This window comes from Tenebrio molitor, chromosome 9, assembly GCF_963966145.1.
Source record: "Tenebrio molitor chromosome 9, icTenMoli1.1, whole genome shotgun sequence".
Classification (NCBI taxonomy): domain Eukaryota; kingdom Metazoa; phylum Arthropoda; class Insecta; order Coleoptera; family Tenebrionidae; genus Tenebrio; species Tenebrio molitor.
In genome coordinates this window covers 17,201,520-17,225,698 of record NC_091054.1, presented here as the reverse complement: position 1 = coordinate 17,225,698, position 24,179 = coordinate 17,201,520, and the positions used below count along the sequence as shown (strand labels likewise).

The 24,179-nt window shown below is 33.9% G+C and overlaps 2 long non-coding RNA genes across 3 annotated transcripts in view; both read left to right on the top strand.

The window, feature by feature from the left end:
* Positions 1-24,179, top strand: part of LOC138139236 (uncharacterized) — a 355,934-nt gene that overhangs the window by 17,131 nt on the left and 314,624 nt on the right. The window lies entirely within an intron of this gene.
* On the top strand, positions 7,398-8,745 carry LOC138138652 (uncharacterized). Of its 2 annotated transcripts, none has more exons than XR_011162063.1 (3): positions 7,398-7,772; positions 7,826-7,897; positions 7,963-8,745. It is a non-coding gene; the product is annotated as an uncharacterized lncRNA (long non-coding RNA). The 2 variants fall into 2 exon arrangements; XR_011162062.1 differs by having other exon boundaries at positions 7,937-8,745.

Here is a 24,179-nt window from a genome sequence, read left to right as displayed (position 1 = left end):
AACTAAAGCTGGATTTATAAACTCTTGCGCAGCATAATGCAAAAACAATGCTATTAATAAACCTTGCACATTTGTTTCTATAAATATTCAAGTTCGAATTTTAGAGGTATTCATACTGAAATTATGATTCAACTCGAAATAATAATAAATAATAATTTAACCTAATCGAAATCAACCTAACCTAACCCGAAAGTTATCACTATCAGTTTTTAATAGGGAATTTTATTTGTTCTGTCGTTACTACCAACAATGTTACAAAATGTCATAGCCATCCTTTATCCACATTCATCGTGAATAGCATGCAAGTTGATTCACATAACTTTCCGACCCTAACGAACTTTAAACTCAGCCAGTAATATTTACGTTTTTCATTCATAACTTGAATTAAAAACATGAATAATTTTTAACTTTTGTATGGTTTGGACATCCCCCACAAAATTCTGGATTATAAAAATTTTAAAATGGCAGAGTTCGACAATATTTTTTTTATTTAAGAAACTGACTCTTCATACATCAATATCATATCGATCCTTTCGTCATTGGAGCACATTTTAATTATTAACAAAAAATATTTTAGAATGATACATATATTTCATATTAAATATAAATATCAATTTATAACTGAATAACGTATTACTGGCTGCATTTAAAATTCGTTAGGGTCGGGAAGTTATGTGAAACAGTTTGTATATCATGACGAATTCTAGGTCACACGTTTCTCATTTGTTAATAATTTAATATATTTTTTATATCTTTCTTAGGTATCTTCGTTTTGGCATCTGGACTGGTCTTGCCAGATTTTACAATCAATACCATAGCGATTGTTTGTAATAATAATTCAAGTTTTTCTTCTTCCTGAAGATTAAATTCAAACTTGTCATCATTTACTCTATAACGAACTGTCGATATACGTTCCTCTTTAAATTTATAGTTATGTAAGTATATAATTACCTATTTACCTATATAATAATTACTCATTAGTTCATTACATAAATTTCGCTTTCAGCACTGAGTTACTACTCCATTGACAAAGTCCAAGCCAGATTTCCTAAATGAATACGTCTTCGAATAGTGCTCCGCATATATTGTTTTTCATCCATTTTATCTAATTATTAATTAATATCCAATTCGTATTGTATCTTCATAGGATAACTCTCTTGTCATAAACGAAACCAATTTTTTTTAATTTCTATTTTATATTGAAGCTCTTTGGTTTTAGTAACTCTGGTAATTCGATGATATTGTTTACTGATTTTATTGTCTTTTCTAAATTTTCTAAAATATCATTTAGGTAGTCTGTCTGAATTAATCTTTTTGGACGTTTTATACTTTAATATATATTTTTTTTATTTTACCTGTATTCGTCTTATAGGTATAGCAATAACTCTTTGGACCTGTTTATACCCAGTTAATAATCCATACATTCTTATCTAATTCATCGGTCCAATCTCCCAATAAACATCCTGTTTTGACAATATTTTTACCATCGTCTTTATACGAGTACCTATACAATGCAATCTGTGTCATTCATGGATCCAATCTCCTAATAAACACCTGTTTGTTTTGAAACTATTTTGCCTATACAAACTGATTCACATAACTTTCCGACCCTGACAATGCAGCCAGTCATACATTTTTCATTGATAACTTGACTTTTGTATGGTCGTCCAGACCATACAAATTCCCCACAAAAATCTGAATTATAAAAATTTTAGAATGGCAGTAATTGACGTTTTTTTTTTAAGAAACTGACACTTACCATATATCAATATCAATTCGAGACGAGGCGTTAGCGTTAGGCATTAACCAAGCAGGGCTGAACTGTAGAAAATGAAAATTTAAATCGAGATTGATTTTATCTTTTACAAGAGTCGTTTCACCTATCCGGGGACACACTGTATAATAGAAGTAATTTGTTAGTGAAAGTTTAGGCGGGTAGTCCGAAAGGCATAGATAATGAGTTGTTTATAAGAAATACAATTTTCGGGGCTGGAAATGCTTGGCTTGTTCAGTTTGTTCTTACCGTTCTCTAGCGAGTGTAGTGTGCTCTGTGTAGAATTTAGCTTAGTTTAATTAGTATTTTGTTTGAAATGGCTGTGTGGCGTCCGGTTGATTTTAACAGTATCTAACGCAATAAGGTAATACTCAAGAAAACGGTACGGACGGAGTATTGGTTATTTCGTCGGATTCTGAAAGAGAAGAAAATAATGTTCTCCGAAAAAAAAATTAAAACCTGGTAGTGTAGAAATGATTCTTTAGTGCCACGAAACCTTCAATTTTTAAATTCTTTTATTATAGCAGTTAAAATTAATCGATGTTGAAAAACCGGGCCGAAAATTTTTATAAAGACATGCCTGGCAGTTTCAGGTAAGAGTGTGTTGAAGCAGGCCACCGTTCATTTCAGTCCATTCCCCCGATTTTACACCATTGATTACATAATGACCCCATAAAATTTGATTGGTCCCAATGGAAATGTTCGTACTATACGTAAATACACACTGGTAAATGAAGTCTGGAAATTGTCTCTATTTAACATTAATTTATTGGTCAATAATAAGCACTAGGATGATTATTGGGCAGAAAATCTACACAAAACGATTTGATGTGCATGTTAAACGTTATAACGTTAGAAAACGCTGAAAATATTTTTTTTTCTTGAATATTATTCTGTCCAGATCCTTGTTAATTTTTATAGCGCCTATATAAAGAGAGCAATGCAGCCTTTATTAAGACTAAATATTATTGAGCAGCAATTTAAAATAACGAAGATATTCAAATATAAAGTTTAAGCAGACGCAGCCTGTATAGTTTTATAAAAATACTTACCAGGTTTCAACGTTTTCTGCGACGTTCGATTAATGGTAAATACGCTGGTATCAACTGAAATTATTAAGTATACCGAATGTCAACTACCAAACCCGGCCCTAGGGATTTAACATGAAAAATAGTTTTTGCATGATTTCTGGTAAGTACCTATTTTATTGAGAAGTTAAAACTAGATGTAAAATAAAAAAAATACTAGTAGGTTATAATAAATATTCGAATAATTCTCCATTCTTGTTTAAACCATAACCCAACCGATGATAAAATGCAGGTGTCACATTCTTAACTTGTCTTTCTCTGTTTCTGCATTCCGCAACAATGGCCTCCGTCAGAGAATCAATATTTGAGTGTCATTTTTTATACATTTTGTTTTTAAGATAGTGGAGTCCACATCAAGGTCGATACGACGATTACTTCGAGGAAGAGGTTGATAACGGTTCTGAAAATGACTCAAGTCGTGATTTGATACACAAAACGTTTGAGTAAAGTATCAATATGAAAGACTTACCACTGTCTTATAATGTAGATGATGAAGATGAAATTGAAAATTTAATAGGGTCACCCTCGCAGAATAATATTAAAGAAAGAGAACAAGGTACGGATAATGCGACCATTGATGATTGGAGTGATTATACTCCAGCAAAACTTCAACAACCACCTTCTACTCCTCTCAGATGTCTTAAAAGGAAATCAGATTCAGAAAGTAAAAATAATTCTAATAAAGAACGAACATGCAAAAGCCAAAGCAAAGACTTAAAGTATTAAAACCAAACTGGGTACCTGGGCAAAAACAAAGGTAGAACTGGCTGAATTGCAAAAGGACACTTTCCTGCAAGAACATTCCACAAAATTAAGAAATGTTGAGAAGAAACATGACAAGTCAATATTTTTTACAGAACAGGAGTATATAAAATTTATGAAAGAACAATATGAGAAAAGAGTACAGTTGTTAGAGTTAGGATTTCAAGAAAAGATAACGTTAATGAGAACAGAACACGAAGCCAAAATGAAATTAATAAATTTGCAAAAGAAAAACTATTTAAAGAAAAATAATTATTCTGGAAAATGAGATACTGTTAACTATGAAGTACCTTTAATTGACTAATAAATTTTGAAAATATTAAGTGTCTGAGTATATTATTTTCATTAAAATTTCTATTTTCTTCTAAAACTCTCCGCGCATTAACATTTTCTGTGAGTTTGATAGCTGCTAATTCCTCTTCATTTACTTGAGGAACTTCATCGCTCATAAAAATAGCAATATTGTGTAATACTGCTGTAGCTACAACTATTGCTTCTAGTTTTTCCAAATTTAATCGAATGCCCAGCGCTAGGATGGGAAATCTACGTTTCCAACAACTAAAACATTTTTCAATCGGATTTCGTGTACGAATTTGGGACTCATTAAAGAGGTTCTCTGGAGCAGTTCTTGGGTTTGCGAGTGGTGTATTGTTATAACTTTTAATCTATAACTGTCACCCACAACAACACTATCTTCGCCATACATTCGATTCTCTAAATATGCCCTCAGTCACGAGTTTCGAAATATTGTAGTCGTGAGACGATCCAGGCCATCGGCAGACTACATTTCTGATAATTAGGTTTGAATCGCATATACGAGTAGCTTGGACATTTATAGAAAAGAAATTTTGCCAGTTTCTATATAATTCTGCATTTTCTCCACCGGGTGACAAGATTTTTACGTGCGTACAATCCAATGCGCCAATACAATGACCTCTTCTTCATTACCTGGCATGAAAGAATATTTCTTCCAGAAATTTTGTTGATGATGTACCTCACTATTGGCTTAGATAATCGAACCTTTGTTTAAATTCTGCATCATTTCACTTCGTAAAATTGTTAACTCTATATCTATAAACACGAGGAGCTCTTTGAATTTGCCGAACAAACTCAACAAAATCTTCATCGTCGGTAATTTCTTCGGTTATTTCATAAAAATTCATTTTTATTCTCAATATTAAGTATATGAAACTTTTGCAAAGCGAAAACCGCGTCAAGTACTAAACCGCTAATGTTGACAGTTCAAGTTAATGACGGATCAAGCCTACTGATTTTAAACCACATAACGGTGGTTTATTTGTAAACGAACAACTCGCCCTAACACTGACAAAATTTGAATTTAATGCTCAGTGTGCAAGCGCTAGGGCTCGTTCACAATCAACAATTCACAACAATAACTAAATTTTACCATTTTATAGGTCTCCGTTGTCCTTTCGGATCAAGACAAGGTTATTTCACATTTACCTTTCCTTTTGGTGAATAAACATTTTATTTTCAATACCGTTGTATTATTCTCCCGAACACCGGACAGCATCTCCATCCAGGGTCTCGATCATCACATTCTGGAGATGCCAACTTCGAGACCCAACGTTATTAATTCCAGTTCCATTACGGAACTTGGAATGAAAAGGAACAAAATTTAATAACCTAACAGTAGCTATCATACAAATAGGACGAATTCACGATTTAACATATTTTTCATGGAAAACAAACCATTTGTCATAAAATATGATGAAATCAGCGGAATCTAAGGCAAAATTAATTATATCAGTTCTGTTATATTAATTTATTATTGTCCGATAACCATATCTGTCCCAGTACAAAATTATCCTTTTTGGGAGGCAAAGGGACAGATCGGATAGAATACAGATTAAGCTTACAATTATGTTTAGCTTAAATAACAATAATTAAGGTGTTTTATTATTGTTGACAATAAAAAAACTTAACGTCCGGGACATCCTGTTGAATTGGTACAGGCTGTAGCTTTGTAACAGTTGGTTGAGTCAGTACATGTTGTGGCTTCAAAACAGTCTGTAGACCCAGTACATGTTACTGCGTTGATACAATTTTTAGAATCGGTACACGTTACTGCATTTGGACAGTTTCCACAACCAGTACATGCTTCTGTACAACTAGTACAATCAGCACCCCCAGTGCATTGGCAATAATACTGGGCACACAAACACATAACTATAACTGCTATTAATAACCAGTTTTTTGCAAAAGCACACGTTTTGAATGCCATCGTTGTTTGGATTATTGTTATTTACTTTGCTGTTTACTTCGATCGACTGCTGAATTTTGCTCTAAGCTCTGCTATATAACTTATTTCATTATCTTGTTTACACAACAATTACAATAACATGTTGCTGTATTAGGAGAAACAAAATTCCGAATTTATTTTGTCCAATAACAAACTCCTTGCGTCGTGTGAATAAAACTATAACTCATTTAATATGGATTTTAATGAGTTTTCCAAACTATATGAGGTCTGTTTCTTTAATAAAGTTTTCAGTAAACTAGCAATTATACGTTTTACGTTGCTGACAAATAAACTGTATTAACCCTCCACCACCCGGCGGCACGGCAATTTTGCTGGAGTACATACACTATTACGGATATTACTATCAAGAAATAGTGCAGTGCTAATCAATATAATTACCGGCGTCTCGCCTCCACATTTTGACTTTGTTGTGTTTTATTATGTTCTGTGTCAATGTTAAGGAAGTTCCTCACGATATGAGATGAGTATAATAATATACCTTATTGAATTTCAACTACCAATGTGTTCTCTAAGTCCAAAATTAAAAAAAAAAGATTGCGGTACTCTTTCCGTTGCTGAAATTATAAGTGGTAAAATCGAAATTTTTTCTAAACACCAAAGATTTCTCATAGCAACGGAGAATTCTAAATATTTATTAATTTTTGTGTTATATGTCTGTGTTATACAGGGTCTATCAGAACTGGCGGACCAAAATAATACGGTGAATTCATCATATTCTGGGAATAGTAGGAAAAATGTTCAAAAAAATCTATCTTAAATAGATTAAGAAAGAAGCAATTTGAACTGACCAATCCTGTTGTTGATGTTAAGTTACCTATAAATTAGTTTTCCTGCTTTATTGTAACTATGGATGCATTTCAAATGAAGCATATGCATTGTTTGTGCAATGACGGACGTTTTTAGGACATAGTATTTTTCAGGTTATAATATTTCTGCTAGGATGTTCCCTATTGGGAAAACGAACTGCGTACTCCTGAGCAGCAACTGTGGCACTCTCATCACGCTGTCCATATAAGATAAGCATATCAAAATATTCTGAAGAAGTAAACATTAAGCGTTTTTAATGACTTTTGTAATTGTCAGAAATAATTTATTTTATTATCACATAATATTCAATTATTATGTCTTTGCAACAATTGGTCAACAACGTTCTTATTTTAAAATCCAATGGGGATGGATTTTTAAAAATATTTTTCCTATTATTCCCAGAAGATGATGATTTCACCGTATTATTTTGGTGCGCCAGTTCTGACAGACCCTGTATTGTGTGAATTTGGAACAGCTATATCTAAAAGATATGCTTGCTTTTGTTGTTTATTTAAAACTAGCTTTTACCCGCGGCTTTGCCCGCATTTTTCAGAATGTTTTAAAATTATGTTTCTACTTTCATGTATTGCTATAAACGCAGTAATTTCAATATGAAGTTTGTCTTTTTACGAAGAATAATTAAAACTTTACTGTAGACTATTTTTTCTTCGACTATATTATTATTATTATTATTATTATTATTATTTAGTTAAGCTTGCCAACAGGTAATGACCTAATTACAGGCAAGCTATCATTAGTTAGGCAGTAAGTGGAATGAGTAGCAGCATGATACTACTCTCCCATTAGGAATCACACTTACTGCCAGCTTATATATATTCTTGCTATATTAAGAGGCATATGTCAGGACAGACCTGAGTTCAGAGGGTCTTGTAAAGAATATGTCGATTTTATTGGAGTCAGCTTTGGTTGAACAGCTGTTAACCATCTGGTATAACGGTGACATTAGTAGAATATTTGTCCTCGCAGATCTTAGTTGAAAAACTTCACATCTTCTACAATTAAAAGCAGGAACCTTAATAAGAAGCTTTGACAAAAGGTAGGGGCATTCAACAGAAAAGCTGAGGACATCCGACAGAAATTTGATTTTAGCAAAATCCCGTCTACTCGCCAATGAATGAAGCTGAACACATTCTAAAAGGGTTTCGTGCTGAAGTCCCCTAGGTGGGTATTGACCAGTTTCATTAAATACCAAAAATTTAGCAAAATGTCTTTGAATCTTCTCCAAGGCCCAGGTGTGGTTATTGTATATTGGTGACCAAACAATACCAGCATACTCCAATTTGCATCGCACATAAGCCTTATAAAGCGATACAATTGCCTCAGCACTATGGAATAATCTCCTGTTACGAAGAACAAAACCCAGAGATTTGTAGGCAGCAGATGTCACATATTCAATATGATTGCGAAAAGTGAGACCACAATCGAACACAACTCCAAGATCCCTGAATTCAGTAGCACGCAGTATCTTTACCCCACCTATCCAGTAGTCACATATAATCTTGTCTAACTTCCTTGAGAAAGTCAACACATAGCACTTCTTAGTATTGATTAGCTGATCATTGTCATTGCACCATTTTTGAATGATGTCAAGATCTTTCTGTAACCTAGAACAATCATCAAGTGTCGAAACTGTACGATAAATCTTCAAATCATCAGCATACATTTGAAAATTTTCATTTAATAAAGAGGTCAGATCATTGATAAATATATTAAAAAACAGGGGTCCAAGGACAGAACCCTGAGGAACCCCTGAAGTTTGAGAGAAAGATTCCGATCTGAAGCCTCTATATTGAACAAACTGAACCCTTTCCTGAAGATATGACTCAATGAGCAAAATCAACCCATCGGACAAACCGAAATCATCTAATTTATAAAGCAGTAACCTGTGATTCACGCGATCAAATGCTTTGGACAGGTCCATATATATAACATCAACCTGCCCGTGCGCATCCAAACTTTCACACAAAAATTGCGTGGTGGAAACCAAATTAGTGACGGTAGATCTTCGAGCCATAAAACCATGCTGGTTAACAGAGATTTTTGACGATATGTGGTGATATATTCTTTCAAACAGAATAAACTCAAAAATTTTAGCAAAGTTGTTGATTATTGCTATTGGCCGATAGTTGGTTATATCAGATTTATCACCATTTTTGAATATTGGGCAGAGTCGAGATTCCTTCCACTTAGCTGGAAACACGGAAGTTTTAACAATAAGATTAAAGATTACTTTTAGGGGACTTGAGAAAATTGTTTTACAGTCACAAAGTAAAAAAGAGGGTATCTGGTCAGGGCCAGCCGTTTGACTATTTTTCAGCTTTTTTATAGCTTTTTGTACATCATCATCAGATATATCGTTTAAGTATAACACGTTTTTGTTCACAAGTTCAGTAGGACGTTGATTAGATTGTTGATTTTTATTATTTACCATAAATGATTTCGAGAAGTACCCAGCAAACTTATCTACGATATCTTTAGGATCTTTTAATATAGACCCATCATAATTCATGACGTCTGGAATTGAGGTGGATTTTTTTATCGAGTTCACAAAACTCCAAAAGTATTTAGGATTAGCTTTGATACTGGCGCTCATCCTATTCACGTAATTATTGTATGCGTGTCTTTCTTTCACCTTAACCTCGGCTCTGAGTTGTTTAAAAATATTGTAGGCATGAATTCGTTCTGAACGCTTATATCTTTGCCATGCCCTATACTTCCTCCTTATTAAGTATATCAGTTCCCTGTCAAACCAAGCAGGATACGTACTATATAAACAAAAAGATCAATACGATAAGAAACTAACACTATGATCACTTACCAATTCATGAAAATACGCCAACATAACACTTTTATTTTCAGTTGTAACCTTATTTAGATCCTCCTATTGTTTGATTGTCTAGTTTGATTTCAGATACCTGCCTTTTGATTTATCCGGTATTAAGCTATTTGAAGCTTGTTCTGTTTCATTTAAGACATCTTCCGGTTAAACACAATCATTCAAACACATTTTACGAAATTGCTACTTTTATAAACAACCCAATGTAACTATGACACCTGAACATATCATGCAAACGCGATTTCCAACTCGAAAAAACTTTTTTTTGTGCTTAACAGGCTTAAAAATGATAATAGGGATGGCTTTTTGTGGGTGTCAAGCGGCGAAGGTGACGATATACTCAGAGGATGAAATAGGGGTGAAGCGGCGAAGGTAAGGGTATTTCCAACTCGAAGAAACTGTCTTTTTTTTAACAGGGTTGAAAATGGTAGTAGGGGTTGGTTTTTGTAAAATTAAAGTAGACAGTAAATTTCTCATTGTTTTGAAGATCAAGTGTACAAAATTTTATCAAGATCGGAGTAAAACTGTAGATTTGCATACAAAATTTATAAACAGACATTCAGTTTTATATATACCGGGTATCAACCACCAAACCTGGCCATAGGCACATTACACATATTAAAATAATATATGAGTTGTTATGAATGTATATTATTGTGTAATGTCATATTGACAGCTATAATTATCATCCGTACAAACAATGCCATCAGAAAACTTTTGATGTAGGTAACGTAGAAAGTAGAAATACTTTTGAAATTTGGAAAAGGGAAGAACGATCACAGAGCAGTATTATGCTCAATTATTGGGCAAATTTGACGAAACAATATGTTTCATAGCAACTCATATATTATTTTAATATGTGTAATGTGCCTATGGCCAGGTTTGGTGGTTGATACCCGGTATAGATAATAATGTCTGGTCTGTTATGCTGAATATGAATGTCAGTTAAAACTGTACGATCAAAATATAATTTGTAATTGTCATTTTCCAAACAACTTTCTGGTTTATAAATATAATGTGGTTGCGCATCCTTTAATAATTTGAATTTAACTGCTAAATTCATGCGTATAATTTTTGCAAATATATCATGACGTTTTTTATATTCGCTTTGAGCCAAAACGGTGCAAGAAGAAATGATGTGTTCAATGGTTTCCCCTTCAGCTCCGCAAATCCTACATTTATCAATGATCGTTTACAAACCGCATATGTGTTTTTTATAATTTCTTGTATTGATAACACGATCTTGTATTGCAAATATAAAACCATCAGTCTCAGGGTGAATATTTGATTTTTTAAGCCATGCATGAGAAGCCTGAATATTAATTTCTGGTTGTTCCAGTTCTTTAAAATATCTCGCATGTAAAGACTTCTGTTTTATATTTGCTATAGTGTCAGGTATATTTGACTCAATAATATCTGAAATTATATTATCACTTAAATTTAAACGTGTGTAACCTTTATCCGCTGAAACCAAAGCCTTAAAAAAAGTGTTATCACGAGCTCTATTGTTCCAGTTCTTTAAAATATCTCCCATGTAAAGACTTCTGTTTTATATTTGTTATAGTGTCAGGTATATTTGGCTCAACAATATTTGAAATTATATTATCACTTAAATTTAAAGGTGTGTAACCTTTATCCGCTGAAAACAAAGCATTAAAAAAAGTGTTATCACGAGCTCTATTGAGAAAATAATTTTTTAGTGAAGCAATTTGATTGTGTTGTAGAATTTCTAGATTTGAAAAACCCCTACCACCATTTTCGCGTGGTAAATTAAATCTTTCAATAGCAGATTTGGGGTGATATTATTATTGTTTCGGTACACTTACTTCGGACAATAAATATTGACACCAATAAAATCAAATGGACCAGCTTTTATTAACACTAGTGGAACGGCCTGTGCTTACGCACAGAGCAGTAAAATACATTAATCAAAACGAAAAAGGAGTCACTTTTATTAAGGTGAATTTTTTATGAATTATTTTTTTACTGGAACAATTTATTATGATAAATTGTTGTTATTCGAATAGAGGAGACTGTTTTCTAAAAATTACTAACAATCTGTTGTAATCTGTTTGCTTATGACGTTATCCTGTTCTGATTAATGAAATCAAAAATTAAATTCATCAACTGTCATTTTGACATTTTTAGCCAAATTACTTACCTATTGAACAAAACAGGAAACTGACGAATAGACTACAGAATATTAGGGACCGGGACTGAAAGACGAAGTGGCTCCTGTTAATTTATGCACCACTTAGATCACCCACCTATACATATACGTTGATTACTAAATTAAATCACATTATAAACGGTATCAAGTGGTCCGCGTCATTAGTATTTTTGGTTGCGTACTAAATAAATTCAGAAATAAGCCTTATGTGACTTGCCCTGTATTTCCCAGATTGGGAGGCCGAAATACACTGACCGGCACAAAAAACGACTCATTATGATTTCTTTAATAAATGATCTTGAAATTAAATTTGTGCTTATTTTTCTTTATTATAGTTAAATTGGGATATTTTCAACGATCGGGGGTGCTGTGGCCACCATGGCAACGGAATTGTTTTGTTTAAATGAATTATTAGAAAATTTGCGCTACTTCCATGTTGTGTTTTTGTCAGTTGATTTACGTTTAATTTGACAATACGAGTTACTAATTCAAAATGCTGTTCAAATTTTGGCAATTTTTAATAACATAATTTTTTTTCTAAAAAATTACTTTTATTTTTTTTGCATTAAAATAGAAAAGGCTTTGTATTGATAACATAATTAAAATTGTATTTGCTGTGTTTAATGTTTTGTTTGTCGGATATTCTTTGACAAAGAATAACTTAAATAACACTTATCAATACAACATGATATCAAAAAATTGACATTGAATTACTTAATTATATTAATAAAATTCAAAGTGAGTCGTTTTTTGTGCCCGATTAGTTGGAGACTGGCTGCATTTAAACTTCGTCAGGGTCGGAAAGTTATGTGAATCAGCCTGTATAGGCAATGGTAAAAGCAGTGTCACAATAAACAGGATGTTTATTAGCAGATGGGATCGATTGGATCGACACAGATAGCATTGTCTACTCGTACTCGTATAAAGACGATGGTAAAAGTACTGTCAAAACAGGATGTTTATTGGGAAATTGGACCGATGAATTAGATAAGAATGTATTGATTATTGACTGGGTATCAAACAGGTTCAAAGAGTTGTAGTGACCCAGTTTAAAATTTTAATTTTAATTCCCGGTACCGCCACGAGAGCACGCCAAATGTGAAGGTACTAAGGTACTCTATCACAAAGGTATCGCCAACGGTGCAGAGATATATCTCCCTCTCTTTTAATTTCGAGCAATGTTAAGTTAATCTGTTTGACACGATACAAACATCCCTTAAAATTGTGTATACTTCTAGCTTTGTCACACTCACGGGATTTATCGATAATGTCCTCTCTTTTAATTTCGAGGCGAAAAATTGTGGAGCGAAATGGCGCTACCTTCTAAAGATATAGTACCTTAGAAGGTACTAGCGGCTAGACTAGGAACAAAGGGATGGGGTTGCCAATGCTGGGGAGTTGTGAATTCTGAGGGAGCAGGGGTGAAGCCCGAACGCTTCTATCACTCTTAGTCTTTCTTGGTCGGTAAAATAGTCCAACGTTCATTTACCGGAGTGACTAGAAATGTCGCTGGTCTCAAGCCGATTCAGATTATTTTTCTGAGTCCCCTCGCGGCCGAGAGTTTGTTAGCTCCAGCTCTAAGCTCCTGTCGGCGTACCTTGACCGCGTAGTTCCGAATTTAACATTGTTTTTGTCATTAACCGAATTGTAAAATATGAGTAATACCTGGGATACGGTTTTGGAGAGGGTTTTTATCCGTCCCTGTCCGTGATAACTGCATTATAAATTTGTTACTGTTTTTTTTCTTTGCAACCTTTAACTTGCCATTTGTGTTGTCATTTACCCGTTCTGTTTGTCTTAAATGTTGCTGTATTAATATTGTTGTTGTTTGTTTTTGCAATGGCCTTCAACCAGTTAATGTACATTACTCTGTTATACTTGGTTCCCGTTAATTTTGGATTCATTCCATTTGTTCGCCGAAAATCAACGTTATCACAGGCATTTTTCAATAAAAGGTATTTTGCGTCCCTCACATGTGTTTTTATTTTGCGGCACTCTTCCAACTGGAACCCTCGTCGTTTGCATCCCGAACCTTTTCCGCCAAAAGAAAATCACAACGTAGGGCCCCTCCGCTTCGATGACGATCACGACCACATTTGTTTCAGTTTGCGCAGGTTCGAATATTTAGCGAAAAGAAGTAATGTATTCAGATCATTACAGAGTTATTGTTATATTATAACTTCTAAAACTAATACAGGGAAAATAAAAAAAAAATACATTAAAGTATAACACGTCCAAAAAGATTAATTCAGATAGCCTACCTAAATGATATTTTAGAAAAAACAATAAAATAAATAAAACTAAACTAGAAATAAAAGAGAAATTAAAAAAAATTTGGTTTCGTTTATGAGTTATCCTACAAAGCTTTGATACAAATGATACAATACCAGTTGGATATTAATCAGATACTTAATAATAGTTATTTATGATATGAGTGTTAAAAGTAAGATTTTAATTTAAGAGAACGGAAGAACTGGAGAAACCCTTCGAACAAAATAAAATCACTTAACACGAATATCATACACTATTTTTTCTACAAACACCATTAAAACGTACTTAAAAAATGAGGTTAAGTTAAAAATATAATGAAACGCAAAATGCAGAAGAGCATTGAGTGTTGCCTGTTTTCAACACCGTCCCTCGATTGTAGGTAGCTAGAGCTTATTATTTTGGTATTGTAACGGTCCGAATAGGTTCGATAAATTAAGAATTTTAATTTTAAAATAATTTCAACGAAATATTTTAAATACCGTTCATTTGCGACGGAAATGCTGGTCGGTTGTAAATTTTATTGTTGCTTTGTTCACAAGAGTGGCACCACACTCCTCAAGTGAAATCTGGCAATCTTTCTTTGAAAATGCAGGTACGCGTCCGGGGCAAAACATAGCCCAAGGGGTACAAGTGTTCAGGGGAAAGGAAGCGTTGCAATAAATTTATTGTAATTACATGTTCGACAATTTGGGTGGTCCAGTTAAAATCAGGGGATAATTGAATTAATGAATTTGATGTTAGCAGGTTTCAAATTGAGCGAACAACAAAATTAATGTTCATTAGGTTAATTTATTTTTTTAGCAGATTTGTGGCATATTTGTAATTAAAGGGCGAGAATTGCAAATTAAAAACAGAGCGCTTTATCGTAGAAAAGAACTAGAATCGTTTGCACTTTTAGTTAGAAAAGTAACAAAGCAAAGTAGAAAGGGAGTCGGTAGAAAACACAGAGGACCGGGTAACGGTAAAGCCAGGTAGTCGTAGAAATCAGACGTGTGAGTGAGAGAGAGAGAATGAAATTTACGAAGTAATTATTAATTAGAACGGTTTTGGGGAATCAAACCAATGTAGAACAATTTTTAGAAGTAGCAGATCAACGGAATTTAGTTGCATGACATGACAATTACGTAACAGCGTTTCAAGCCCAATTTAGGTTTCAAAATAAGGTTAATTTGTTTCATTGTAATTCTGTTTGTTTCATTTTAATTATGTTTGATTAATTTTAATTATGTTTGTTTCATTTTAATTCTGTTTGTCTCATTTTAATTATGTTTGATTCTTGGTGCTGATTTTTGTTATTGTATAGAGTCGGTAATTCTGTGTTCCTGTTAATTCTGTTTGTTCCATTTTTTAGATTGTGTTTGTTTCTTGATGTTGAGGTTTATTATTGTATAGAGTCAGTAATTTAGTGTTCTTTTTCAGAGTTCTAATTCACCAACAAATTATATACATTCGGTCTGGTCCTAACAAAAGTCTAAATTTAAACATTTAAAATGATGGTGGAAAAACGGAAACTGTAATTTCAAAAGTTCTAGAGATATCGAAAGGGTGTCGCGGTCGGCGTAAAGTAGAACCCAGCTGATTGGTCACTTTGGTCAAGTAGGGGTTGCGAAAGGGGGGTGCGCCAGAAATGATAAAACCGATTGCGGGACGGGAAACAAGGCTTTTTGATTCACTCGGGGTTTGATCTCCAAAGTAGCCGGAGGTACGTTCAGTACTTCCAGCAGCCATTTTGTGACCACGTTCTTTACACTCACAAGGTAAATTATTTCTCTAATTCTTGTACATTATTTGTAGTCGCGATTTAATTAGTCAAACAGCATTTAGTTCTTTATCATTCTACAGTAAAGATTATATTATTTTCTTTGAGTTTTGATGACCACGTGACTCATTAGAATCTTATATTAATTTCTTTACCGCGAAGTATGTGATCTTCTTGCATTGACCGATTGGGGAAACGTGCTCTTGTCAAGGGAAACTAGTATGCAATTATTATAAAACATTTCCATTCATTATTTATGTTTTGGATTCTCGAGTTCGGGAAACTACCGCCAGTGTCCGTCGCACTCAATAAGCTGTGGTCCGGCGTAAGAGCACAAAATTAGCCGCGTCACCCCCAAGGGGCCCAGCGACCAAACTAGGCCAGCTGACACGTGAAGAGAGGTACACTTTGGCCTTGTTAGAACCTTTTTTCCCTTTTATTTTCGACCACCGGAGTAGACCGGGGTGATCTATGAGATTCCAGGGCATCGCGTCGGGTTAAATTTATTTGGGGAAATAGTTGTAATCTAAATCGGATCACATAGTTCGCATCTCAAACTCGTATAATGTTGTTCGCGCCATAAACTCCTTTATTTGCCCAGCTTAGTCATTTATTCATGAGTCAGATCTCAATTCGAGGGGCGCGAGTCAAATCTCATTGGGTCAAATTTCCACCAAATTCTGTTATTAAATTCATTTATTTATTTCTATCATTTGTTGGGACCAAACTCCACCACACTCGATTATTTGTTAAATAAAATTTAAGTGAAGTGTGCGCAATCGTTTTAATTCTATTTGGAAAAACCTTCCGAAGGTACGGCCTCTCGTTAGAACCTAATTAAACAAAATGAAAAATAAAACACAACGTAGGATCCATAAATATTTCTTTCTCATTATTTTTGTTTCGTATTTTTCCGCAAAAATAACATCCGAGGGAATGCGGCAACCAACAATACACCAAATGAGGGAGAAAAAAAAATCATCGAGGAAAAGTCAAGGAAGTCGAAAAGTTACAGTATTCATGGGTCTTTCTGTGCTGTTCTGTCAAAACGTCATTGTAACAAACGACTTGTCATTACTTTTAACACTTATGGAAAAAAATATAATTTTTAATTCATGTATGTCGTGTTAAAAATTGATTTTTTACCAGTGTTTGTAGAAAATAGTTATTTATTTAACGAGTTCGTGTGTAAATTGGGCTTTTTTTTGGCATGAGTGGGCCAGTTTTAAAGGCCCACGAGTGCTAAAAAATTCCAATTTACACAAGAACGAGTTGAATACAACGTTTTTTTTTGTTCGACGAGCCCCTTAAAGGCTCCAAATCGCTTAAAATCTTTAAAATTAATTTGACATTTCGTTTTGACAAGTTGTGACATTTATCAAAATCCGATCACGCATGCGAAAATTCTCAAACTCTTCAGCCGAAGTTTTTTTGAAGATTGACGTTACAAATGCTTTTAATTCTGTTGAACGTGACTCCCTGCTGTTAATGGTTCTCAACAAGATTCCCCTGATTTATCCTTATTTATGGAAATGTTACTCTCCTCCTTCATACCATCTGATTTCCAATGGAAGTTTAATTTATTCCCAAGTTGGTTGTCAACAAGGCGACCCCTTGGTCCTGCTATATTAAGCTTATCAATTCACCCGACCATTGAAAGACTTTTGTTTCATCTTAATCTGAATGATGGCGCTTTAGGAGGTTCAGCTGAAAGTGTTTTAAAAGATTTGGAAACCATTACAGTTGAATTCGGAAAACTTGGATTATCATTGAGTTACTCTAAATGTGAATTATTCCTCTCTTGTCATGATTCTGAAGAACGCAAAATCGACATTTTGAAGAAATTTGAATCTCTTTCTCCAGACATTCGAAAGACCTCTGCAGAAGATTTATTTTTACTTGGTTCGCCGTTATTTAAAGATGCAATGCCTGATTTTTTCTCAACAATTTTGGGAAAATTCGACTTGTTAGTGAGAAATGCGAAAACATAAAACCTTTATTTCTGGTACGACATTGCATTTGGATTCCGAAACTTAACCATTTTCTTCGTTGCTGTTCTTTTTGGAAATTCAAAAATTATTGTAAAGCTTTTGATGAAAAAATTCAATCAATCTTGGAAATAAAATTGAACATTAAATTATTTTCAAACTCCTGGAATCAAGTATCACTTCCATTGGATTTTGGTGGAGTAGGTAGTTATTCAGTGACTGATTTATCTTTAGCAGCGTTCCTTGCTTCAATACATTCTTCAATTGCTCTCATCGGATGTATACTCTCGCTTTTAACCGATACCTTTGAGATCAAATATTTGTCAGAAGCTTTGAATTGTAGGAAGCTACCCTGTCCCGGCATTCAGATACCTGATTCACGTAATTTGCAAAGACTTTGGGATGCTCCAATTTTCAACAAAAAGTTTAATGAAATTTTGGATTCTTCTGATCATCGCAATAAAGCAAGAGTGCTAGCTGTTTCTGAATTGGAATCTCCAGCCTGGTTAAAAGTTCTACCATCTTCTAACCTTGGTACTTTATTGGACTGTCAAACACTTCAAATAGCTGTTGCTCTTAGAATTGGATCTGAAATCTGTCATCCCCACATTTGCATTTGTGGCTCTCAAGTGGGTAAATGGGGTCATCATGGTCTTTCGTGTTTAAAAAGTGCTGGTAGAATTCCGCGCCACAGTGCTTTAAATAATATTTTCATGACGCCGGCCGTTATCGACGGTTTTGCATGATTCAAAATCCGCTGGGAACGTAAAATTCCCGGCCTAGTACTTATAAAAGTGACCTTGACTAAAAATTCGCTAGCGAATGGGCAGGCAGCATTGAATAGAGCCAACGGACTCCGTTTCGGCTCAGGGACGCGAGGGTCGCGGGTTCGATTCCGCTTGTGAAACAAATTTTTTACTTTTTAAAAATGATTTAAATTTGTCGGGAATGAAAAATTTTGTGGATTACACGTCCAGAAAATGTTTTGCGAGTGCTCGTGTAGCTTCGCCTCGGCTAAACCGCCTCGGCTACGCAATATCACTCACACTCGCAAAATATCATTTTCTGGACTTGTGATCCAAATAACTATTGTGTGCAACCGTACGCGAAATGAGCACTTCGCGTGCGTACAAAAGGCCGTGAAATTGACTTTCGCAGCCGTTAAAATAAAATTTTATTTAATGTTAATTTACAACACTAAGGGTCAGGTTACAGAAGCGAAATTAAGTTAATCGTAATCTAATGCGAGATTAACTGAACACGGGATCGGATTGAACCAATCGAAGTTTCGGATTCATGAGTTAATCGCGCATTAAAATTTAATTCGAATTAAATATTTAATTCTCTTTCTATAAACTGTCCCTAAATTAATTATTATTTATGCCTTGCTCCTGATTCCTCCAAGTACTATCATCCATAATAATATAATTTATAGAATACATATTACTTAAAATCAGTAACGAGCGTCATAGAAGTTTTCACTTCTGTCGTGCGGTCTTAAGCACACACTCTTTTTTTTTTCATTTTCCTTTACTACATATTATACAAACTAATAGGGCAAATTCACGTTTGTTTGTGTACTCAATGGAAAACTCGGTACTGTGTAGAAATAAATAAAGTCAAGTGCCACTTTACTCGTTAGCAACACTTTACTCATTAGTAGAGAGCGGATTTTATGCAAAATGCATATCGTTTATTTTTAATAGTTAAGCAGTTTGCATATTTTGGATATTTAATGAAATATTGCATATTTTGATTTTTCATGCCATGGCCAACTTCATCTAGCTTCCGCTGCGCTCCATACGGCCGTCCCAATAAGGGTCTAAAGTTGATTCAGCTAACCTAAAAAAATCGTTTGGTAACTAGCCCCATCTGTTGCAACATTTTTAACATAAATCTTTATGGGTTGATGGGGAAACCGTGTTTTTTGTCAGTTTGGCGGAAAAATGTGAACCGGACTTGATACTACCCTTTCGACTGTTAGAGAAAATTCGAAATTTAAGTAAACCAATTATTATTTTTAATCGCAGTAACACCAAATATGCAGCTTCTGTTGCTTTCATAGCAGGGTATATTGTAAAAAAATTAAACGAAATATTTCACTGCGACAGTTGTCTCTCTCCTATATTGTCTTTTTCAACCCCTGGTCCTCTTTTACGTTCAATTTTACTTCCACATTTAATTCCTAATTCCCTCTTTATCACTTTATCTGCAACATACATAAAGACAAAATTTGTAAAGTTATAGAATTATTGATGAAACCACTTTTAAATAATAGTTGTTCACAAAAAACTGATTCCATAAAAAGAAAATCAATTGCTAATAAACCCATAAGTGGAAAGGTTTTAAAATTATAACACTACGTATCTACCAAAGAGGTACCTACATACCTACCTACCTATCCACCCATTTAGGTATGTTGTTTAGTTATCTATCACTCCTTTATGCTGTTTAAAATTACGTTAGTTTCGAGTTTTGTTCCTTTTCCATTGTTTTATGTAAATAATGTATTACGAGTAAATATAGTTATATATTTTCCAGTTTTACAAGACTATTACATATTTTCGTTTGATTTTCATATCTTTTTGAAACTTCATGACACTTTTGAAGGAAACGTCAATCATTGTTATTAACATTTTTCTCCGCTAGTTGGAGCTAGTTACCAAACGATTTTTTGAGGTTAGTAGAATCAATTTCAACAATGAAAATTGGCGTATTGGGACGGCCGTATGGAGCGCAGCGGAAGCTAGATGAAGTTGGCCATGTTCCTGCATACTTTGCCTTTTTTATGCATATTCTAGCATATTGTAGTACATTTCAGATTTTTTCCAAGGGATCTGTTTCAGTAAAAAGCAAACGTGCCTTTTTCACCTTGGTGCATGGTCATAAGTATAAACTTGTTTAGAACCCCAACATCTGACCGCCACACGGAAATGTCGACACAAACCCTGCAATAAAGTTGATATATACAGGCAGATTCACGTAGCCCGTTCATTAGAAACTTTCTGATTTCCCCAAATCATATTAATATGAAAATTGGTAGTTGACTATAATGGACTACTCCAAGTTCAAACGAAATATTTTCAAAATGGTGGCACTTCCGGAAATACCGGAAATCGACGCCATCTTTATTTTTTTAAATGGAAAGGCCTCATTTTGACTTCACATTTCGATTCTACGTTAAATTTTGAGTTTAGAACGTCTTTTCGTCAACACTTATCTGTCATCGTTTTTGACCTATGTCATATTTTTTGCAAAAAAGTGAGGTTGCAGGGCTTCATTAAAAAATTTATAACTCTGGCCGATCTTTTCCGCCATTAGTGAAAATTTTTTTATGTATCATACGCCTACTGAAATTTTTCAAAATTGATAATCAAAAAATGTCGAAAACTTCATTTTTTTAAATGGCAACCACCATTTGTGACACTAAATATAAATGTAAAATTTAATTCTATTTTATTAACATTGTGTATGCCTATTCCCAGCCGTTTTGGCGTAATTTCGATTTTTTGTGTAAACTATTCTTTATTTTTTATCAAACAATTGTTTTATTTGAATTTTTATTCAACAATCACATTCAATAAACAGTAGATAACAACGAAATAATAAAAAATTAGCAAATTAACAAAAAAATATTTTCAATGAAATCATTTACATTAAAATATTTTTTTGTTAATTTGCTTGTTTTTTGTTGTTTTGTTGTCACAATAATTTTGTTTGTTTACTCGTAACTACGCATGTTTTGCAAACACGCAACTTTGATTAAAGTAAGAAATTTTCCATTGAGAACAGAAAAAAATAGCATGTTCAACTCGTAAGAAAACTGAAGGTTTACTTGCTCGTGAATCACACATTTTTTACTCGCTAAACCAGCTTCACTTTTCATTACTTATAAAATCTACTAATTATTATCCTATTTTTCATCGAAAACACACCATTTAGCGTAAAATATGATGAAATCAGCGGAATCTGAGGCAAAATTAATCAGTTGTATTAGTTTATTATTGTCCGATTACCCTTTCTCTCCCATTACAAAATTATCCTCCTTGGGAGGCAAAGGGGCAGATCGGATAGAATACAAATTAAGCTTACAATTATATTTTAGCTTAGATAACAATACTTGTGTTTTATTATTGTTGACAATAAAAAAAACTTAAAGTGCGGGGCATCCTGTTGAATTGGTACACGCTGTAGCTTTGTAACAGTTGGTTGAGTCAGTACATGTTGTCGCTTCAAAACAGTCTTTTGAATTTGTACACGTCGTGGCCGTATTACAGTCTGTAGAACCAGTACATGTTACTGCATTGACACAATTTTGAGAATCGGTACACGTTACTGCATTTGGACAGTTTCCACAACCAGTGCATGCTTCTGTACAACTAGTACAATCAGCACCACCAGTGCACTGGCAATAATACTCGGTACACAAACACATAACTATAACTGCTATTACTAACCAGTTTTTTGTAAAAGCACAAGTCTTGAATGCCATCGTTGTTTGGATTATTGTTATTTACTTTGCTGTTTACTTCGATCGACTGCTGAATTCTGCTCTACGCTCTGCTATATAACTTATTTAATTATCTTGTTTACAAAATAATTACAATAACATGTTGCTGTATTAGGAGAAACAAAATTCCGAATTTATTTTGTGGAATAACAAACTCCCTGCTTCATGTGAATAAAAGTATGACTCATTTAATATGGATTTTAATCAGTTTTCCAAACTACAGTATATTATGGAAATGCGTTAAGAAAATTGAAACGGTGATAGAACTCATCAAAACAAATTACTTTACTATTTACCATTTTTTCGAAAAATTATTCTAAACCCACATACAATTTTAATAGCTAGCCATAGACGAACACATTTTTAGCCACATTTGCACGCGGCTAGCGAAAGTGGCACATTTACTCGTGGCGAGCAACGTGGAGCACTTTTACGACCGACACCATAAACATCCACACCACTCCACGGAATTATCCGTCGTGCTGGTCCACCACGAGTAAATCGGCCTGTTTATGGAAGAATCTGACGATTTACGCGACGGATTTACATGGTTCGTGGCTCTTTGGAAATTTGAAGAGGTCGCACGACACGCCAACGGCATTTTCAGTTCACAATTCGAAGCGTGCGTAAATTAGTTATTATTACTAGTGCTACTGCTCTAATGTACTATACAATTTTTGCAAATAATAATGGAAACAAAAAAGGAAACGACGTTTATGGCAAAAAGAATGGTATCGTGAAAGGGAGAAATACAGTGTGGAAACCATTTATGGAATAAATTCAGTAATTTCAAAACTAATGACATTTGTCAAAAACGCTGAAACAGGTCGATTTTTATTTCTCATGGTGCTTATTTTAAGTTGCTTCACTCGTTCATGACGTCATCCATTTTTGAGCTATGACGTCATCACCACTTTTTTTAAATGACAACACTGACTTTTTTCTTCTTCTTCTGATAGACCTTACTACTACCTAAACGATAATTAAAAAAATTGGTACCTTAGATAAAAAAAAAATTGAGAAAATAACAAATTTTACTTCAAAAATTTAATTTAACTTTTAATGTAAAAATTTTAATTGGCCTTAAACAGAAAGAAACAAACATCTAAGGTTAACAATAAAATGTAACGTAAATGTTGAAATTACCCCCCGCCAACTTTTGGCACTGTGCACCGCGCTCAATAATGTCAGGGCTGATTTCTTCCACTTCAGCGCGAATTCTCTGTCATAAATCTTCTAAATTGTTTGGTCTATTAAAGTAAACCCTCGATTTTAAATAACCACATAGAAAAAAAATAAGTACATTAAAAATTAAATTAAATTTTTGAAATAAAATTTGTTATTTTCTCAAAAAAATTGTTATGTAAGGTACCAATTTTTTTCATTCATCGTTGAGGTAGTAGGATGGACTTTCAGAGAGAGAAGAAAACAGTGGGGGTTGTCATTTAAAAAAATTGGTGATGACGTCATAGCTCAAAAATGGATGACGTCATGAACAAGTGAAGTAACTTAAAATAAGCATTATTAAAAACAAAAATTGACCTGTTTCAGCGTTTTCGGCAAATGTCATTAGTTTTGAAATTACTGAATTTATTCCATAAGTAATTTCCACACTGTATACTGATTTAAAACTCTTGAAAGAATTGCACGTCTGTTAGTCATTTTTGCTGCACTTCCGAAATCGTTATAAATACTAATCAATTTTTAACGCCATGCAAGCGTGTGCGTTTATTTTGTAAAACTGTGGCATGCAAGCTGAAACTTGTCGAATTTGCATGGCTTGCGATGTGGAGCGTCATGTCCGCATATATGCACGGATTTATCCATCACTTTTGCTCGCCGCGTGCAAATGTGTCAAAAAATGTGTTCGTCTATGGCTAGCTATTTAGTTTGATCGTAAATTCTAGTA